Raw genomic sequence first — 20,945 nt, 5'->3', positions numbered from 1 at the left:
TTTCATATTATATAAGTGTTCTCATAAATTCATATTGACCTAAAGTTGTACCAAGAACATTTCTCTATAAGTAATCATATTCTTAGTTTCTATGCCTTCATTAATATGGCTTTAAAATAAAGTGCTCAGTAATTTTAAGAAAATGTGATTACTGATCTTTACCTCCTTCCATGGTCTTATGACCAATCTAAATGAAGACTGATTTATAAGCACCTATAGGTTTTTTTGTATGGCCTTGTGGACATTTATTGAATTTCAGCTAGAAAACAGCATCATGTTTAAACAACAGAGCTCACACTTACTTTCTTCCCTTGGCCAGAAGGCACATCATCTTGAGAAATGATGTAGCCTGTCATAGTGTATATGTGTGATTGTGTGTGAAAAATTCAGAGAGTTGGGACACTGTCTGTGGAGAACACATGCTGTCTCTTATTATCCTAAATAATTAAAATTTTGTATTTTCCCTAGTAACACATCATTGAAGTTAACAATTAAGAATCACTGACTGGAATCAAGAAAACAAGAATTTGATGATAAAAGGAACATTGCATATATTTATCTATGCTAAGACCAAGAGAAAGAATTTGTTTTTGTTTTTGTTTTTGTTTTCGGTATACCCAAACAATTCAGTGCAACAGCTCTCAGTGTAGAGAAAGCATGTGCATTTGGACCGACATATAGATTTTCTTCTATGAGTTAGCAAAATTCATAAAACTTAAAGACTGTTTTTTTTCTTTTCTTTTTTTAAATTTACATTTCATCATTATATGTCTCTATAGCTTACGGTTTTACAAAGTATGCAGGTAGTGCACGAAAATCAAGTCAAGGATATTCCAGCTACATCATTTTCTTTTACTTTTTAAAGGTTTTTGCCATAGAGTGCATCTACTACTCACTAGAGAGAGACAGAATTAGAGAAGGAAAGTGAGAAATCAAGCACTAGGGAATGGCCATGCCACAATCCCTTCTCGATTCTCCTCTTAGGATTTTGGGCACTCATATACATGCACTCAGCATGATTTTCAAGTTGTCAGATCTGGGACTCAAACTGCCATCAGTCATGTGGGAATCCAGCACTTAACCATCATGCTACCTCCTGATACATCTGTACACATCATTTCAGCAAAGAACTTTATATTTTGTTTGTTACATATTTCGTCCCTTTTGTCCCTCCTACCCTAAGGACTTATTTTTAAAATATAAGTTCCTTAAATTAATTGTTAACATTTTAAGACAAGGGATTTTTTTTTTTTTGGTTTAATGATCTGAGTTTAAGTTACAGTTCTGTAATTTTTTATTATCTTAAAAATTAAACCACCTTATTAATGTTAGAATTGAATGAGATGATGTATAAAAAATAATTTTAAGCTGCAAAATCATGACTATTATTTTAAAAAGACCTAAAATAACATTTATTCTTATATCTTTTAAATTTTCCTAATTTTCCTTAAAGTTATAAACCAGATCCTGAAAGCAGTTCTTTAGAATAGTTCAATAATTTACCAACTGTAACAGAGTCTAGCCAGGAAAACAGGAAACCGTCCTAGGTCTTTTAAACAGGAATGATTGTAATATAGGGAATTACTTATCAAGTATTGGAGTTCTGAGGAGTGAGTGAAACACAGAGGAGTGAAAGACATAGGAGTTGTTACCATATCTGGGTTGCAATCTGTCCATCACTCTCTTGCCTACACCCCATTAGGGTCAATGCAGCAACAATAGTAGCAGCAAATAGCACCACTGTGGCTGAACAGAAGCTCAAAAATTCATACACCCTCTTGTGCTTAGCTCCTACAAGAATAGCCATCTTTGTCCCTTTTTCCTTCATCCAATGTCCTGCCAGTACCTCCCACTGGAAATCAAACCAGAATGTAGCTGACAAGGAATTCTAGGAAATGCAGTGAGATTATCCCTTAGTCTTTGTCAGCAAGAATTGCTATTCACTCTGAAGTCAGAGGCTAGACTGGAGCTGGAGGCCAACACACCATACATATTTCATGACAATTTATTTGGACAGCTTATGATTTTATCTAGTAAGTCGATCAGATCCTCTAAGTTTCAGACTACCGTTCATCTGGAAGGTTGAGCCTAAATAGTTAGTAGAGAATGCTCACTTCCTTGTGCCTACTATGAAGAACTAGGTCTCTTCAAAGATGTTTGTGATGAGGAGATATTTCAGACTCTCAACACAATACCTAAAGAAGCCCTTCTCAAAATATGATCCATCAGAAGCCCCTGATGCATTTAATAAAATAAATATATTTAATATCTAATAGTATTACAGCCAAACTTCCTTCTAGATTATAAATCCAAATCTCTGGTTATGGACTCCAAGGACCTTTATTTTATCATAATGTCTTTGGTGACTATAACAGTCAGTGTCCATTCCGGAGAAAAGGTAACTAACTACTCTAGCTTTTGCAAGAAGATAGGAGTGCAAAAAACCGCTTATCCATGTGCTGTGGTCACTGATTTAGAGAAATGAGTTTTAGTAGTTAGATAGAGCTATGCACTGAATTGTACCTCCCCCCAGTTCATATGTTGAAGCCTAACCCCTTTTGTGAACATACTAGAACTAGTGCTTAGAAGGAGATGATTTAATTTAAACAAGATCATAACAGTGGAGCCCTAATCCAAAAGAAATCATCACAAAAGTGCAAATTAAAACCACAATGAGATATAATCTCACCCCAGTTAGAATGGCTACTATAAATTAAAAAGTGGCAACTCATGCCAGGTGCTGGTGATGCAGTGTCAGGGAATTTGTAGTGTTGGGGCTGTAAATTAACATAGCCCTTATGAAAGACAGTGTGGCAGTTTTTTAAAAAGTAAAAATAGAACTGTCTTGTGATTTTGGAGCTGGACAGTGGCACAGCAGTAAGATACAACTCTCTTCCAGGTTGATGCACATGAGAAGGTTCCAGGTTTATATTTGAAGACCTCTTTGAGTTTAGCAGACATGCCCTTGACCCATGGTTGGGTGGGGCTAGGGTTTCATATGATTCAGTAATCTCCCTACTGGGTTATAACTAAAGGTAATTAGTATGTTGAAGTAATTTCTGCACTCCTATATTGCAGCACTATTCACAACAGCCAAAATATAGAATCAACCTAAGGATCCATCAACAGATGAATGAATAAAGAAAAAGCTATATATATATATATATATAGATAGATAGATAGATAGATATAGATATAGATATATAGAGAGAGCAATATATAATTACATTGCAATATACAATGAAATAATCACACAGCAATAGGATTCATGCTCTTATGAGAATCCAGTACAGCCACTGATCCAACAGGAGATGGAGCCAAGTGACAAAACAGGAGATGGGGAGAAGCTGCAAACACAGACAAAAGTAGTATATATGTGTGTGTATATATATATATATATATATATATATACACACATATACATATACACACACACACAGTGGATATTAAACAATCATAAAAAGGGTGGAATCTTATCATTTGAGGAGATATGGATAAGCCTGGAAGACGTAATGCTAAATGATATAAACCGGGCACTAAAAGACAAATACCATATGTTTTCAGATATTTATGGAAGTTAAAAGATTTGACCACATAGAAGTATAAGGTGGAATGGTAGATTCCAATAGCTGGGAAGAAGATGGAGGGAATAGTGAGAAACTGGTTAACCAAAAAAAAAAAAAAATTAAAAAAAATTAAATAAAAGAAATAAGTTCTAGAGTATGAAAGTACAGTAGAGTAATTGTAGTTAACAATTTAATGTATTAAAAAACAATAAATAAAATTTAATGTGTTTTTCAAAATAGGTAGAAAAGATTTTTGAGTGCCCATAACACAAAGTAATGATAAATATTTTAAATAATGCATGTGTTTATAACCTGATTTGATCATTACAAGTTGTGTCCATGTATTGAAAAATCACACTATACTCCCTAAATATGTACAAAAGTTATTTTTAAAAATTAAAGAAAGATGAGGTAAAGGCATCAGAGTGACTCTCTGCACCATGTAAAACACAAGTAGGTGCCCATCTGAAAGCCAGGGAGAGCCCTCACTAATGATCAATTAGCTAGTTCTTTGATCTTAGACTTCTTAGCTTCCAGGACCGAAGAAAATAAATTTCAATTGTTTAAGCCAATTCTATGACTGTGGACTCCAACTTTCCCCATACCAGAGACCTGCCTTGTGAAAGACAATATCCATGGACAGGGATGGGTGGAGTTTGGTCCTAGGATGACTCAAGAACATCATATCACTATGTACTCCATTTCAATCACTACCACATTGCAATATACAACGAAATAATCACACAGCAATAGGATTCATGCTCTTATGAGAATCCAGTACAGCCACTGATCCAACAGGAGATGGAGCCAGGCAACAAAACAGGAGATGGGGAGAGGCTGCAAACACAGACAAAGCCTTGTTTGCTTGCCCAGTGCCTGGGCCCTCTACTGCTGCCTCAACCCCTACTGCTTGACCTGGCAGACTAACACCTGTCTATGGACTTGAGGTTGAGGACCCATGATCTATGGTATGACACCTCAAATATACTAAGACAGATGGTGCATGGGAATTGGGCAGTAGGGTTGAAGCAGAATCTTTTTTTTTTTTTTTTTTGGGAGAGGTTTTTGCTTTTTTTTTGGAGAGGTTTTTGCTATAGGGTGCGTGCGCCCGCCAGACAGACAGAGAGACGACAGTGAGACAGAAAGTGAGAAAGCACCCCCCAGAGGGGATGGCCACGCCGCAATCCCTTCTCCTCCATTCTCCTCTCGGGATCTTGGGCATGCACGCACACGTGCCTGGCGTGAGATTAAGCCACCAGGTCCGGGACTTGAACCGCGGTCGACTACGTGGGAGTCCAGTGACATAGCCATTATGCTAACTGCTGGTCCTGAAGCAGAATCTTTATACTAACAACATGTACTCCTTTGCCATCCACTTCTCACCTGAGTGAAAATGTTATGCAGCTGGATTGCAGGTACATACTTTATTAAAGCTTGAGTACCAACTGTCAGCAATTGTGTAGTGTTGCTCCCCAACACTACACAATTCCATGAGCTTTAGCCACTGGCTACTGTTTAGTTTTTTGTTGTTGTTGTGTTTTTTTTTTTTTTTTTAACAAAGCACTAGTAGTTCAAACAGCTTTTCATTATTTTTTGAGCTACTCACCTATTCCAACTTCGTCTTTTCTCAAATTGCAGAACTGGCACTGAATTTTATTGTTATATTCATGTATACTATAACAGCTTTGATTTTAGTTGTGTCCTGAGACTATTTTCCCCCTTACCCAATAACCAACTCTTATTTTCTCATCCAAGCATTTTGTGATTCCTGCCTTTTGAATTTCCATGTCAGGCTTCATTTATTTTATATTGATGCCTGTCATCCTCAGCTTTGAAAATATAGTTGGAAAACACTCTCAGAAGCTGGTGGCCAGAATGCACTTATTGTTAGTCCTGTTCCCATAGCAGCCACCCACAGAAATGCTGCTGCCTCTAGGGTGAGCTGAGTTTGTACTATGTTTACAGCTGTCCCTCATGGTTCTGAAGGGAGCAGCTGGTGTCACAGTTGATGCCAAAACCCAATCCAACTCTCTGGGTAAATGAATAGCTGCCCAGTAGTTCTTCTTTATGTCTAGTGGGACTTATTTTCCCACTCAATAGACCTAATGTAATGATCATGCGATGAATGTGAAGAGTCTAATTTTCATGAAAATACCCATCATCATCTCTTTACTTTAAGGGAAGATGATTAAAATCCTTTGAAAAACCACAAAGATACAAAGATAAGGTGCCACTTCTAAACTTTATCCATCCTGCCTTCCTCTCTTAGGATCCTGACTCCTGAGTCCCATGAGGTTGCTTTTTTTTCTAAATTTAATATGGTTTTATCAGATAATGTTTGCATGCCCAATCTTTAACTCACAATTCAGCTAATCTCATCAGAGTGAAGCATCTCCTTAAGGAATATGCCTTAGCCTTTGTCATTAAGAATTTTGTATGATTAAGACCAGTAGGTGACAGAGCAGTTAAGGAGCTGGACTCCCATATGGTCAACCACAGTTTGTGTTCTGGAACTGGTGGCTTGAAACTCATGCCAGGTGCATGTGAGTGCATGCCCAAAATTCCAAGAGGAGAATGGAGGAGAAAGAACTGTGGTGTGGCTATCCCCTATGGGGGAAAATTTCTTACTTTCCCTCTCACTGCCTCTGTCTCTTTAGTGCATAAGTGCATGTTCCCTAAAGCAAAATTCTCTTTAAAAAAAATTGCGTGATCAACCCTGTTTTTCTTGACAAAATCTTTCAATTTCCTGTTCATTCTCAATTAATTTACATGATATATCTTAAATATTTGCTAGAAATACTATGGAGTAGTAGATTTAGGTATAACATGTGAGTTATGGGACCTGGCAGGGATTTCTGAAGAAATGAGTAACTGATCCTGGGACACTACATCTGAACTTGAGAGCATCGATAGCCAAAGGTCCTTCAAGGATTTTTTTCCAGCAGATTCTTTCCTGAAGGGACAACTAAAGAAGAACACCTCTGCATCACCCACACCTACTGTACACCTTTTTCTGCAGGTCCCTGCAAAATGGGATGGGAACAAAAAAATGTTTGATGGTTGTGTCAGCCTCCTTACACTTTCAGAATTTGGTCCTGAAACGTATTTTGGTTTAGTACCTATAAAAAAATGAAACAATCACATAGGTCATCGGGAGCCATGATGTGTTTTTCTATGTTTTTCTGTGCAAAAATGAGTCATGACTTTTCCGACAACCAGTGTTTTGAAGAATGGGAAAATCCAATCTACATTTCCTTTAAACTATTGCTTTACAGTAATATTTTAACAACATATTTTAATATATTTCATGTATTCTTTTTTCACACACTATTTATAATTTATTTACATAATTGTCTAATTCCAGAATACATGTATAGCTGTATTTCAATTAGTGAGACGTATTCCAGGGGAAACGACTTTATCAACTAGAGTATTGTACAGATTCTTTTGACTTACAGTCTTAAGACTTTACTTCTAGATTCGAAAGTTATACTAGTCAGCACCTTTTCCTCCTACTCCATTCACTGTGGTAGTTTCATGTATAGTCATGCCTTGTTTAATGACATTTTGGTCAACAACCAACTACGTGGGAGACATTCATCCCATAAATAACACATGGCTCTTCCATATTGTCTAGGTATGCAACAGAGTATACCATCTAGGTTTGTGAAGTTCATTCTCTGATGTTTGCACAATGATGAAACTGCCTAACAATGCATTTCTCAGAGTGTATCTTCATCATAAAGTGACACATGACTGTATTTGTAATACATAGTCTCCTGTCACAGTCTAAATTCCTCCCTGGGATACCCTGACCTTTTTGTTTTAATTGCCTACATTAAGGTTTACTCTTTGTGCTGTAAAATTCTCAGAATTTTAAAGTAATGTTATGTATTTACTATTATAACATCATACAGATAATATAATGTTAATATATTGCTATTATAATTTCTTATGGAATAGTTGTAATGCTGTAAAAATTTCCTGTGTTTTACTGATTTAATTGTCTACCTCCTACCCTAGAAATTCAGGCAGCTACTGAGCTATGTATTATCTCTACATGTTTGTCTTTTTCAGAATGTCATAGAATTGGAATTACATAGTATGTAGCCTTTCCAGGTTTTCTTTCACCTAGATGTATACACTTAAGGTTCATCCATAACTTATTTATTTATCTCATTTTCTTTTATACATTCAATCACATTATTTAGCTTACAAAGTGAATATTTCAATATGTGAACATTCCTCCCTAGTCCAGTTGATAAAGCTATAAAATATCTTCAACAGATAATACCACATTTCTTTATCCCATTAATGCTTTGCCTTCATATTTTTCTCCTAAATGTGCTTCCTCAGGCCCTACTCTTCCACATACACTATATCTGGTATTTACACCCATTTACTGTCTTTGTATATCCTTTAGTCAATCAGTGGATGTCCCCACTTAATATATACTGAGCGCCCACACTCTATTTAATGTATTCTTAAGGTTTAATGCATTAGAAAATAAATACATTCTTCATTTTAAAAAAAGGAAAAATAAAATTTATTTTTCTGATGAAATCACACTCTAGTCTCTGTGTCACCAGAAGACACACAGTAAATTCTGATCAGGACTTTCTCCTCACACTGATTTCTGGTTGCCTGGACATCACTTTATGCTTTTTATTTCTTCCAATGTCAACTACTTTACTTGAGGAGATAATGTCTCACTCCTCAGTCTCTTCTTTTAGTTGTCTAGTATTCCATTATCCAGGAGGAGGATGACTGTGAAGGACACAAGGTAATGTTCAAAAATCTTAGAGCACTCTATGAGTAATAGTACATAGCAGGTAACCCTAACTTCTTTTTAAAATTTGTTCATTCATTTATCAAGAGATTTTTTGCTATAGGGCATGTGTGCTCATCAGAGAGACAGAGAAAGAGAGAAAAAAGTTGAGAAATCATCCCAGGGGGGAGGGGGTATGGCCATACCTCAATAATTTCTTCTCCATTCTCCTCTCAGGATTTTAGGCACATATACACACATGCACCTGGCATGAGTTTCAAGTTGCCAGATCGAGGACTTGACCTGCAATCACCCATGTGGGAGCCCAGTGTCATAACTACTACACTACTTGCTGGCTCCAGTTTATTTATTTTTTAAAACATTTGCTGTAGAGCATGTGTTTGTTGGAGAGAAACAGTAAGAGAGGAAAGGAAAGAAAGAAAACACCTCTCTCTGGAGGGGATGGCCATGCCACAACCCCTTCTTCTCCATTCTCATCTCTGGATTTTAGGCATGCACTCACATGCACCCAGAATGTTTTTCAAGCTGCTAGTCTGGGTCTCACATCACACAGTTGGCAATGTGAATCTAGCCACCCTAGCCACCATACCACAGGATGGCCCAAGTATCTCCATATTCTAATGAGGAGCATTAGATCATGAACATCCATCAGAGAAATGCTTCAAGACTATCAAACCTTGTGAACTGGCTCTCTGGGTCTCACTTTAGGCCCTCATATAAAAAGGAAATAGTCAATCACTAAATATGCTATTATTAAAGTAAACTATGAAAGAGTCATTTGAACCAGAATATATGGTAAGGATATTGTGAGGTTATAAAAAATTTAAATTCTCACCTTCCAAGTAGAAAGTTAAGTATATTTAAATCTAAAATAATAATAATAATAATTAAAGCAATTTGTTTAAAAATAGGGTATATCTCTCATATAAAAGAGCTGCAATTTAAATTTAAAGTAATCCCTGTGGAGTATATATCTGACTGCAAAGTACAAGGAAGATAATGACTTTTTCATTACAATGTGTTGAACTACTTATTTATTTATTTGTTGCTATAGGATGCTTGTGCTTTCCAGAGAGAGGCAGAAATAAAGATAGAAGGGGAAAATTAGAAAACACTCCCTGGGGAGGGGTGGGGGTTGGCCATGCCTTAATCCCTTCTCTTCCATTCTGTTCTTGAGATTTTGGTCATGCATGCACACACACCTAGAGTGATTTTCAAGCTGTCTGGACCGGGACTTGAACTACACAAGGGCAATGTGGGAATCCAGCCACATTCACCTCTACACCACCTGCTGGCTCCAAGTTACTTCAACTTTTTTCTTTTGAGAGGCTTTTTTTGCTATAGGGCAAGACACTTGCCAGAAACATAGAGAGACAGAGAGAAAGAAAGTGAGAAATCACCCTCTAGTGGGGATGTCCACACCACATCCCTTCTCCTCCATTCTCCTCAAGGGATCTTGGGCACTCAAGTACATGCACCCGGCTTGAGTTTAAATCACCAGGTCTGGGACTCGAACTATGGTCAACTACATGGGAGTCCAGTGACATAGCCATTATGCCAACTGCTGGTCCTGTTACTTCAATTTTAAAACTACATTTATTTCTAATATGGCAAAAATAAAAATTAAAGGTAAAGTCAAATGAAGGAGTTCAGTCAGCTCATGTTCATGTTTTCCTAGTTCTGTCATTCTGTGTTCCTATGATTATATTATGTCAGGCCAGCTGCAGATGGGTACACTCACATGCAATCTGTTGTAGCCAGCCTTGTACAGGTGGATGAATACCTACCTCAAATTGGAATGGGATATCAAGCCTGATAATTCCCTATACATACCACAAAAACAAGTGATTTATTTATCACTAATTATGGCTTCTGCAGACATCAGGGCAAGCTTGACCAAATGTCTTGAGCATGTACGGAAAGATTGGCTTGAGGTTTTTATTGTGATTAAGAGGTGAGGTTCCTATGTGTGGTTCGAATTTCCTATAAGCATAAAAGGAGGGTGCACAACACTTAATTTGTGGGGAAGAAGGGATTATGAAGGGATGAAACTTTAAGGCCATCAGCAAACATTCAATAACGGAGTCAGACTCTTTTTACACAGTATTTATTTTGTAGCTTGTCAAGGGAAAAGAATTTTGATTAGGGGAGGTCAACAGATGGAGGAGCTGGAGAGACTCTAGAATTCTTTCCCTTCTCTCTAGGAATGACCCCAGACTACATGGGAATGATGGTGAGTATCTTGGATGTACAAGTCAGAGGCAGAGACTGACAAATATTTTCAAAAAAGCCTTTAAAGATGTCTGTTCAGGTAATCTCCAATGACAGAGGGCAGGCATAAATTGAGAAAGGGGCATCTCCTGATCCTGTCAGGGCCCTTGTGTTGCTTTGGCATATCAAATGGAGACCATCTCCAAGTAGCCAGCCTTGGACACATATTAGCCTTTGGAATGTTTGGCTTTTCCAAGTGGACTTTTGAGCATGAATTTGGAAGAGATGAAGTCCATGGGAGAGAAGTGGCAAAGGGGGTAGGGGTAGAAGCTGGAACTTGTTCTGACATGTTTTAGGTTCACATTAAAAATGTCTACTTGAGGCCTGCAGCTGCCAGGCCTTAACAACAGGGACCCTTGGCTCATCCCCCTCCTACGCGCCTTTGGACCTCGGGTTTGTGTCTCGGAACATTAAAATAAACTTGTGCCCCTCTCCACCCCACCCAGAGACCGGTTCAAGAGGCATTGCTGGACACCAGGCTGCCTGTGACTGCAGGCCCTGATAGCCGGGACCTGTGGCTCATCGCCTCCCTCCACTTGTCTTTAGACTCTCAGAACTTCTGTGTTTTGAATAGCGCATCATGCGATCTTTTATTTGCTCCTGAGGTGAAGCTCATTAGCTCAGTTGGAGGCTCACCACTCTTTAGAAACAGGGACGACTTTGGGTCACCCAGGACCTGTGACAACAGTGCAGGGTACTGCTGAGCAACAAGGAGGGAGACCAGAAGAGAGATCACCAATTTTCTACTTGTGTACACATTTGAAATTTCAAAGGTACCTTGAGTAAGTTAGGAAGGAACAATAGACCACCAGATGACTAGGAACAATCATAGGGGCACAAGAAACATGAGCAACCAACAAAATGTCTCTCCCCAAGGAAAAATGTCAATCCCACATCACCCACAGACAACTCAACGAACATCGTGGACATGTCAGATAAGCAATTCAGAATATTTGCAGTGACCAAACTAACTGAGATGTAAGAGAAAAGAGACAATAAGCTCCAGGAGATAAGGAAGTCCTTTCATGATATTAAAGAAGAAATAGACACCTTAAAAATGAATCAGATGGAACTGTTAGGGATGAAGAATGTGATACAGGAAATTAAAACCTCCCTGAAAGTATCAAAAGTAAATTAGATCACATGGAAGATCGAATATCAAATGTAGAAGACAAAAACTCTGACCTAGAACAAGGCATCAAGAAAATTGAGAAAATAACCAAGAAAAATGAGGATAATATACAAGGAATACTGGATACCATCAAGTGCCCCAACATTTGGATAATTGGTATCCCAGAAGAGGTAGAAAATAATAAGGGCATTGATTATTGCATAAAATCCTGGAAGAAAACTTTCCAAACCTAGAAAGGCATTCAGATATCTAGACCAAAGAAATACATAGGATCCCAAATAGAATCAATTCAAGAAGATCCTCTCCAAAGCACATCATAGGCAGATTGGCAAAAACAACAAAGACAAGATACTAAAATTGGTAAGAGGGAAACATTAAGTAACTTACAAAGGTCACTCCTCAGGCTAACATTGGCGGAAAAATTGCAGCAAGGAAAGAATGGGGAAATATAGTCAAAGTGTTGAATAAAAAACAATTTTAATCAGGAATACTATACCCAGCAAAATTATCTTTCATATGAGATAAAAAGATAAAAACATTCTTGGATAAACAAAACATGAAAGAATTTACCAACTCCAGAACAGCTCCTCAAGAGGTTCTGAAGGGAGTGCTATACCAGAAAAACTAAAAAGTCAGACATATTGTTATAAAAGTACAAAAACCAACCAAGAAAATGGCTCACTTAATGATAGGAACAGGTCTGGAAACATTGAATGTCAATGGATTAAATTCTCTAATTAAGAGACATGGACTGGCAAAATGGATAAAAAAAATTTTTTTAAATAAAAAAAGAAACAAAAAACCCAGAAACTCTCTATCTGTTGCCTACAAGAAATGCACCTTATGCATAAAGACATATATAGGCTAAAAGTGAAGGGCTGGAAAAAGATATTCCATGCAAATGGAAATCAAAACAGGGCTGAATTTGTGATATTGATTTCAGACAAAATAGGCTTCAAGACAAAGACTGTAAGAAGAGACAAAGAAGGGCGTTATGTAATAGTAAATGGGTTAATTCATCAAAAAGACATAACATTTATTAATATCTATGCACCCAACACAGGAGCACCTAAATATGTGAAGGAAAGACTGCTGGAGCTAAAAGGAGAGATAGGGAGCAACGCTATAATTGTTGGGGATCTCAACACCCCATTATCTCCTTTAGACAAAAAATAAATAGAGAGATACAGGACATAAATGATACTATAAATCGAATTGCCTTGATAGATATCTATAGAACTTTATACCCTAAGACCACAATATATACATTTTTCTCACCCTGGCAGGGAACCTTTTAAAAGATTGACCAGATGATAGGACACAAATCAAGCCTTTACAAATTCAATGTCTTAAAACTATTTCCAGCATCTTCTCTGACTTCAATGGAATTAAACTCAAGATTAATTTCAAGAAACTTCCTCGAAAATACACAAACACAAAGAAACTGAACAATCTAATTCTGAATGACTTCTTAACAATGGAACAAATTAAGTCTGAAATTAAAAACATTATGGAAACAAATGATAATGAGTACACAAGTTTCCATAATCTATGGTACATGGCAAAAGCATTTGTAAGAGGGAAATTCATAGCAACTAGAAAAGAAAAAGAAAAAGATGCAAAGGTGGCAAAAGGGCAACCTAACATCATGCTTATGGGAATTGGAAAAAAAAATGCAAAAAAATGCCAGGCAGAAAAAAAATAAATATTTGAGCAGAAATAAATGAAAGTAAATGAACTATACAGAAAATAAATAAAAGCAAAAGCTGGTTCTTTGAAAAGATTAACAAGATCAACACACCATTGGCTAGACTGATGAAGAAGAAAAAGAAACCAGATAAATCAAATATGTGATGAAACAGGTGACATTACAACAAACATACTAGAAATACAAAATATCATTAGAAGATATTATGAGCAACCATATGTCAACAAACAAGAGAACATGGAGGAGATGAAAAATTCCTGAAAGCGTGTAATCTACCAAGATTAAATCAGAAGGACATAGAAAACCTGAATAGACCCAAAGCACAGGCAATAATCCCTAAAACAGACAGGTGGGACTATATCAGACTAAGAAGTTTCTGCACAACGAAGAACACAGTAACAAGTTTGAATCAACAGAATGGGAGAATATTTTCGTAAAATATGTCTCAGACAAGGGACTGATAACCAGAATACACAGGAAACTCAAGCATCTTACCTGAAAAAAAAAAAAAAAGTCTAACCCAATTAAAATATAGGAAAAGATAGAAAAATGAGCTGAACAAAAATCTCTCTAAGGAAGACATAGAACATCCAAAAACCGTATGAGGAAATGCTCAGCATTCCTTATTATAAGGGAGAAGCAGATCAAAACCACAATGTTATACCACCTAACCCCTGTCAGAATGATGAAGATTAAAAATACAAAAAGTGATACATGGTGGAGATGTGGTGAATAGGAAACTCTCCTACACTGTTGTTGGGGATGTAAACTGGTTCAGCCACTGTAGAAAACAAAATGAAGGTTCCTCAAAGATCTACAAATAGATCCAGCAATCCCAGTTCTGGGTATCTACCCAAAGGACAGGAGAGCGCTGTTCTCCTCAGCGTTTCAACTCAGTCACAAAAGCACTTGCTCATATATGTTTATTGCAGCATTATTCATGACCGCTAAAATGTGAAACCAACCAAAATGTCCACACACAGATGAATGGATGGAAAAAGTGTGGTACATATACTCTATGGAATATGATTCAGCCATAAAAAAAATAAATAAATAAACAAGACCCTGGCATTCAATAGAAAGTGTTCGAATATGGAGGTTCTATTGCTGAGTGAAGCAAGCCAGGATATAAAAGAAAGATATTGTATGTATCCACTTAATATATACCAACTATCTGCACTTTATGGTAGAAATCGAAATATTGAAGGGCATAAAAGCAGTGAAAATAGTTATAGATGCTGAAGACAGTGTGGAATGGGGGGTAGGGAGAAAGGACAAGTATGGAGAAGGGTGGTAAGAGAACAAATAGAACAAATAGGCATGACATTAATGGGACACAGAAATGATTTATTACCTGTTGATGATAACATGTATAATATTCTCAGCTGTGCTGGTCTGAGAATTATTTTATGTTGGGTAAATTATTTCTGCAAGCAAAATGATATATAGTGATTGAATGTTTTAAGAATAATGATAGCAAATAATGATAATAAAAATGAAAAATCAGAAAAAATGATGAAAAGCTATTTGATGATGACGATATGGATAATAATGTCTTTGTCTTGACTGATATGCATAGTAGTCATGCTGCAAAAAGAAATGTAATACACTGTAAAGTTGTATGTGATTCAATGTAATATTAAAAAGATAATAATACTTAATTTAAACATTTTTAAAGAGAGGAAAAAAGATATTATCATAGAGGTTATCAACAGATAATTTTCCATTTTTGTGTCCATTAAATGTTTTGCTTTTTTTCTTTTTCCCCTTGATTCCCTTCCTCTCACCCTCCCTCATTTCCCACCCTCCTTTCACATCATCTCTAGTATCTGCAATTGTTTTCCATGGTTTTTTATATCTTCCAATCTTTCTGTTTCTGTCATAGAGTGAGGACATACAATGCCTCTTTTTCATATCCTGGCTTGCTTCACTTACAAATAAATCTTCCATGTTTGTCCACTTTCTATTAAATGTCAGGGTTACATTGTTTTTTATAGCTGAGTGATATTCCATAGTGAATATGTGCCATATTTTTCAATCCATTCATCCATTTGTGAACATTTAGATTGGTTCCATGTCCTAGCAGTTGTGATTAATGCCACAATAAGCATGTATGTGCAAGTACTTTTTTGAGTGTACACCTCTCCTTTGGGTAGATACAAGAAGTGAAATTCCTGGATCATATAGTAGCTCTGTTTATAGATCTTTGAGGAACCTTCATGCTATTCTCTAGGTATTAATTCTGTTTTTCAGTGTGAAGTTTCTGAAATGTTGTGAAGCTTTAAGAAAATTTCAAGATCATGATTGAATTTAGTAGAGTCAATTAATATTTGCTCAAGTGAGTTGACAGTTGCCTTTATCAGATTTTGGTACTTGCCTTCATTTTAACAAGATTGGAAAAATTAGAGTAAAGGGGAGTAGAGAAGTTCTCAGATTTCTAAATATCATGTTGTCAACAGCTTATCACTTCTAAAGATGATTGCACAGTTAGAACTGGCAGAACTAGGGAATTCTGCCAAGCCCTTTGCCTTTCAGTCAGAAAAGCCATTCCATCAATTTATGGATAAAGCAAAATGCCTCTAGAAACCTGAGGACATTTTGCTGCTTCTATGTCCTCCCTCCATTCTCCCCTTTGTTTTATTATAGATTAAATTAAGTCTAATATTCGTGGAACTGACAATAATAACAAAACAACAAAACTATTGACCAATCTAAATCAAATCCATCTGTCCTCATGGTTTATTAGGCCCCTCTCTATATAGCTCCAATTTGTAGAATAGATAATTTCCAGAAAGTTGAAAGAACTCAATCTTTAATGAAATAGATAATGTAGATAAATCAACCTTTCTGAGGTTGTGGGCAGTGGAATATAATCTCTTTTCATTCTTAACCATTCTTATCCTTTGAGATAGGATAATAAATTCGCTTACATGGCTTTTTGTTTGTTGTTTGTTTTTTTCATGAATTTTTCAGTCTTTTGAGATGTTCATGGTACCATTTAGATACAAAAGAATAACAGTAGATTGGCAGATGGGGTCTGAGAGGGGCCAAGAATAGCCACTTCTGGAAATGTGTTTCAATTCCAGGCTAAAATCAAGGACCTTACAACAGAGCAAGCCAGAACAAAATTTATTTTTTCATCTATTCCTCTCAGGTAGCTATCAATTCTTTAAAAACTTTGATTAGTTTAGATTTTTCTGTAGAATCAGCATGATCCAACAGACTAGTAATTTCATTCTATGCCAATTTATCTGGCTTTGAGACTCTTAAAAGTTATTGCTATTTGCAAAAGAAGTTTCCTAGTTGCCTATTAGCTAGCTGAAGAACCATATACTTTTGGAGCATATAGTATGTTCTATCCCTAATTACTCTTCAAATGTATAAACTCTGTTGTAGACTTTAGGTAAGGAAAAATTTATTGTGAAGGGGAGCATTTTTATTTCTGCTTTTTACTGATAAGATACTGACAAAGAGAGGCAGGAAGCAAGATTGAGCAACACAGAGATTTTTATCAGGTTCAGACTAATGATTTAAAAGCAAGCTTGTACTTCTGATAGTCAGTAAAAGTTTCTCAATTTCCAGACCAACAATTTCAAGACATCAAAATAGCACCTGTAAGTATTATCTTTAGCATAGAAGCTCCACGAGAAAAGATCTCTGTATCTGGTTTGAGACTGTACTCTAGTGCTCAAAATATGATACAAACTCAAAACACATTTATTAAATAAATGAACTAATAAATGAATATTGTGATTGTCACTGTTGTATTAAATTGGGGCTGAGCCTCTAGGTGCTGAGATTAAGACTCATCTATGTAAGACTAAAGAACTTGTAGATCAGCTCAAAAAAATATCTTTTAACTACTAAGACACTGGGTAAATAGGATTATAAAAAAATTCCTCTTGAGATTTACATCCCTTAGTCATAAAATAAACAAGAATCTAGTCCCTCAGAAGGGATTATGTGAATTACACAGGAGTTTAGTTACTATATATGGGTTCTTAAAATAGGGAGTGTCTTGGATTATCTAGCTATGTTCAACCTAATCACGTTAAGACCTCAGAAGAGGGGAGTGTTCACTTGCTGGTTACTGAAGAGGAAGTCAGAGGAGGTAAGCAGAGGAGATGTGAAGACAAAGGAAATGTCCAAGAGATTTGAAGCAGGAGAAGACTCATTTCTGGCTTCGAAGATAGGGGAAGGAGACTAAAAGTGAGCTGTGTGAGCTGCCTTCTAGAGAAGCTGAGAATGACTAAGCTGACAGCCTGCAAGGAGACAGACTTCAGTCCTATACCCCATAGGACTGATTTCTGTCCAGCAATCTAAATGATTTGGATCCTTGGAAACAAATTCATCTCAAGAACTTCCAGAAAGGACAATAATCCTGCCAACACCTTGACGTCTACCTTTTGTCACTAAAAGCAGGGATTTAGCTGGGGCAGTCTGTAGCTAGTATAGGAACCAAAGGTGAAATAAATCACCCCAAAGAAATACATGGTTAAATGAACTTGAATCCCAGCAGAAAGCCTCGTGACCAGGAGAGGTGATACTGAACTTAGCTTATTGGCTATAATTCTGATTTGTCCGTATACTGGGACACATAAAAACACTGCATTGATAAGATCAGCAGATGGCAGAGTAGTTATGTTGCTGGACTCTCACATCGTTGACTGCAATTTGAGTCCCAGACCCAGTGGCTTGAAACTCACTCTAGGCACATGTATGCATATCCCCAAGATCTCTTAGGAGAGCATACACACCCTAAGGCAAAAATCTCTACAAATAAAACAAAACGAAATAAAACACTGCTTTGGAAAATGATAAAGAGAGATGATACTGAACAAAAATAGAGATTTATTTATTTCACTATCCACTAGACAAAAGAAAATCTTGCAACCCTGGTACCTAGGTGCATATGTGCCCAGCAAAATCAGCAGTGTCCAAAGGGAATGTTAACTACAACAGAGAGGGAAGAGGAAACGCAGATGCTTACACACCCCATTGCTCCAGATCCTACCACTCAATTGACAATCTAATTCCTCACAGGTACACCACGATTCTTCTCTCCCAAATCTAGCCCTACATCATTTTAATAAATGGCAGCACTCTCTGCCACATTTCTTAGACCAGAAACCTTGAAATCATGTTTAACTCCATCCTTTACCTCATACCCTACTTGAGTCAGGGTGTGCCCAATCCATCAATAAATTATTTTGATTCTAATTATATTTTTTACTGTATTTATTTTTCTTTATTATTATTATTACTATTTATACATTCAATCACTATACATCGTTTAGATTTTAAAGAGACTTTACCCAGGATGATGCACACCTCAGTCCAGCCCAGTTGAGAATACTATACACATCTTCATCAACAGATCGTAAACCATGTCTGTGTCCCACAAATGTCTTACCACTCTATTTTTTCCTTTCCTATATTCTTCCCCTCTCACACTCCCTTTCCACTTTATCTCTAGTGTCCATAACAATTTTTAATGCTTTTATGTCCTCTACACTTTAAGTCTCTATCATAGGGTGTGGACAGTCAGTATATGTTAAGTGGAGACATACAATGTCTCTCTTTCATAGCCTGACTTGCTTCACTCAGTAAGAAATCTTCCATATTCATCCACTTTCTATCAAATTCCAGGGACTTGTTGTTTTTTATGGCTGAATATTATTCCATGGAATATATGTGTTACGCTTTTTCAGTCTGTTTATCTGTTTGTGGACATTTGAGGTGATTCCATGTCTTAGCAATCATGAATAAGTGTTGCAATATAGTTGTGCAAGCACTTTTTCAAATGAATATCCTCCTGTCTTTTGGGTAGATACTCAGGAGTGAAATTGCTGAATCATATGGTAGTTCTATTTGAAGGTCTTTGAGAAACCTCCATATTGTTGTCCACAGTGACTGGACCAATTTACATTCCCTTCAACAATGTAGGAGTGTTCCCCTTTCACCACAATCTTTCCATCACTTATCTTTTTTTTTTTTTTTTCTTTTTTATCTTCACCATTCTGACTGGGATTAGGTGGTATCTCATTGTGATTTTGATTTGCATCTCCCTTATGATGAAAGATGTTGAGCATTTTTTCATATGCTTTTTGGCTGTTCATATGTCTTCCTTAGGGAGTTGTTTGTTCAGCTCATTTTCTCATTTTTTAATTAGGTTAATCCTTTCTTCTGGGTAAGCCACTTGAGTTCCCTGTGTATTCTGGTTATCAGTCCCTTATCTGAAGCACAGTTACCAAAAATCCGGATACCCAGTTTTTCCAGCACCATTTTCTTAAGAAGTTTTCCTTTTCCCCCCAGATTGACTGTCATTCCTCTGTTAAAGATCAGTTAGCTGTATGTTTTGGGGTTTATTTCTGGGATCTCTATCCTGTTCCATTGGTACTCATGTCTGGTTTTGTGCCAATGCTAGGCTATTTTGATTATCACAGCTTTGCAATATATTTTGTGGTCAGGAGTGAGATGCCATCCACTCCACTCTTCTTGCACACGATGACTTTAGCAATACTGGGTCTTTTATGATTCCAGACAAATTCTATGATTGTCTTTTCTAGATCTGTGAAGAATATCTCTTGTAATTTTATAGGGATTGCATTAAATATGTGGATTAATTTGGGTAGAATTGCCATTTTGATTATGTTCAGTCCACCAATCCAGGAACATTGGATGTCCTTCCACTTTTTTGTGTCCTTTTTTATTTCCTTTTTGAGGTTTTCATAGTTTTCCTTATGGAGGTCTTTGACTTCCTTGGTTAGTTTTATTCCTAGGTATCATACTTCCATGGCTATGGTAAACAGGATTACTTTCTTCAATTTTGTTTCCATGTGCGTGTTGTTTGTATATAGAAATGCTATAGATTTTTGTAAGTTAATTTTGTGTACTGCCTCTTTACTGTATGCATTTATTACTTTGAAGAGTTTTTTCATGGATCCTATTGGGTCTTCTACATATACAATCATGTGAATTTATTACACTTTCAGCCCCTGTACTTGGGTAATCCCTAGTCCTAGGACCCTCACCTGTTGTTTGAACTTGCCTACTTTCTATTTAGTATCAGATAGGTTTCTAGGGGTATTTACCACACCACCTGCTGCCCCTAGGATTCCACTGGCTAATCATGGTTCAGATCCCAGATCTGGTAGTTTGAAAACCACACCAGGTGCATGTGTGTGCATGCTCAAAAATCTCAGGAGGATAATGAAGGAGAAGGGATTGTGAAGAGACCATCCTGCTCTGGGGGATGGGGGTTCAGGGATGTGATTTTTCATTTTCCCTCTCTTTATCTCTCTCTATTTCTCTAGGGTGAATGTACATGCCCTATGGCATAACAAACAAACAAACAAAAACTTCCACAATGATTATTACCAATTCTAAATAATTCATCTCCTACATAATAGCCATGAATTTTTCTTTTTCTTTCTTTCTTTCTTTCTTTTTTTTTTTTTTTTTTTTCTCTTTTATGTG

General features: G+C 36.7%; 1 long non-coding RNA gene across 2 annotated transcripts in view; it reads right to left on the bottom strand.

Moving 5' to 3' along the window:
* LOC102483837 (uncharacterized) overlaps positions 1 to 20,945 on the bottom strand; it is an 87,741-nt gene that overhangs the window by 14,223 nt on the left and 52,573 nt on the right. Inside the window, exon 4 of one of the 2 annotated variants that reach the window (XR_001369421.1) lies at positions 8,214 to 8,333. The exons of the other annotated variant lie outside the window; for it this stretch is intronic. This is a non-coding gene — a long non-coding RNA (uncharacterized LOC102483837). Of the gene's footprint in view, positions 1 to 8,213; positions 8,334 to 20,945 lie in introns of those variants that run through there. 2 annotated transcript variants of the gene reach the window in all.

This window comes from Tupaia chinensis, unplaced genomic scaffold (assembly GCF_000334495.1).
Source record: "Tupaia chinensis unplaced genomic scaffold, TupChi_1.0 Scaffold000066_1, whole genome shotgun sequence".
Classification (NCBI taxonomy): Eukaryota; Metazoa; Chordata; class Mammalia; order Scandentia; family Tupaiidae; genus Tupaia; species Tupaia belangeri.
The sequence above is the reverse complement of the archived record's forward strand: the minus strand, read 5'-3'. Positions and strand labels throughout refer to the sequence as shown.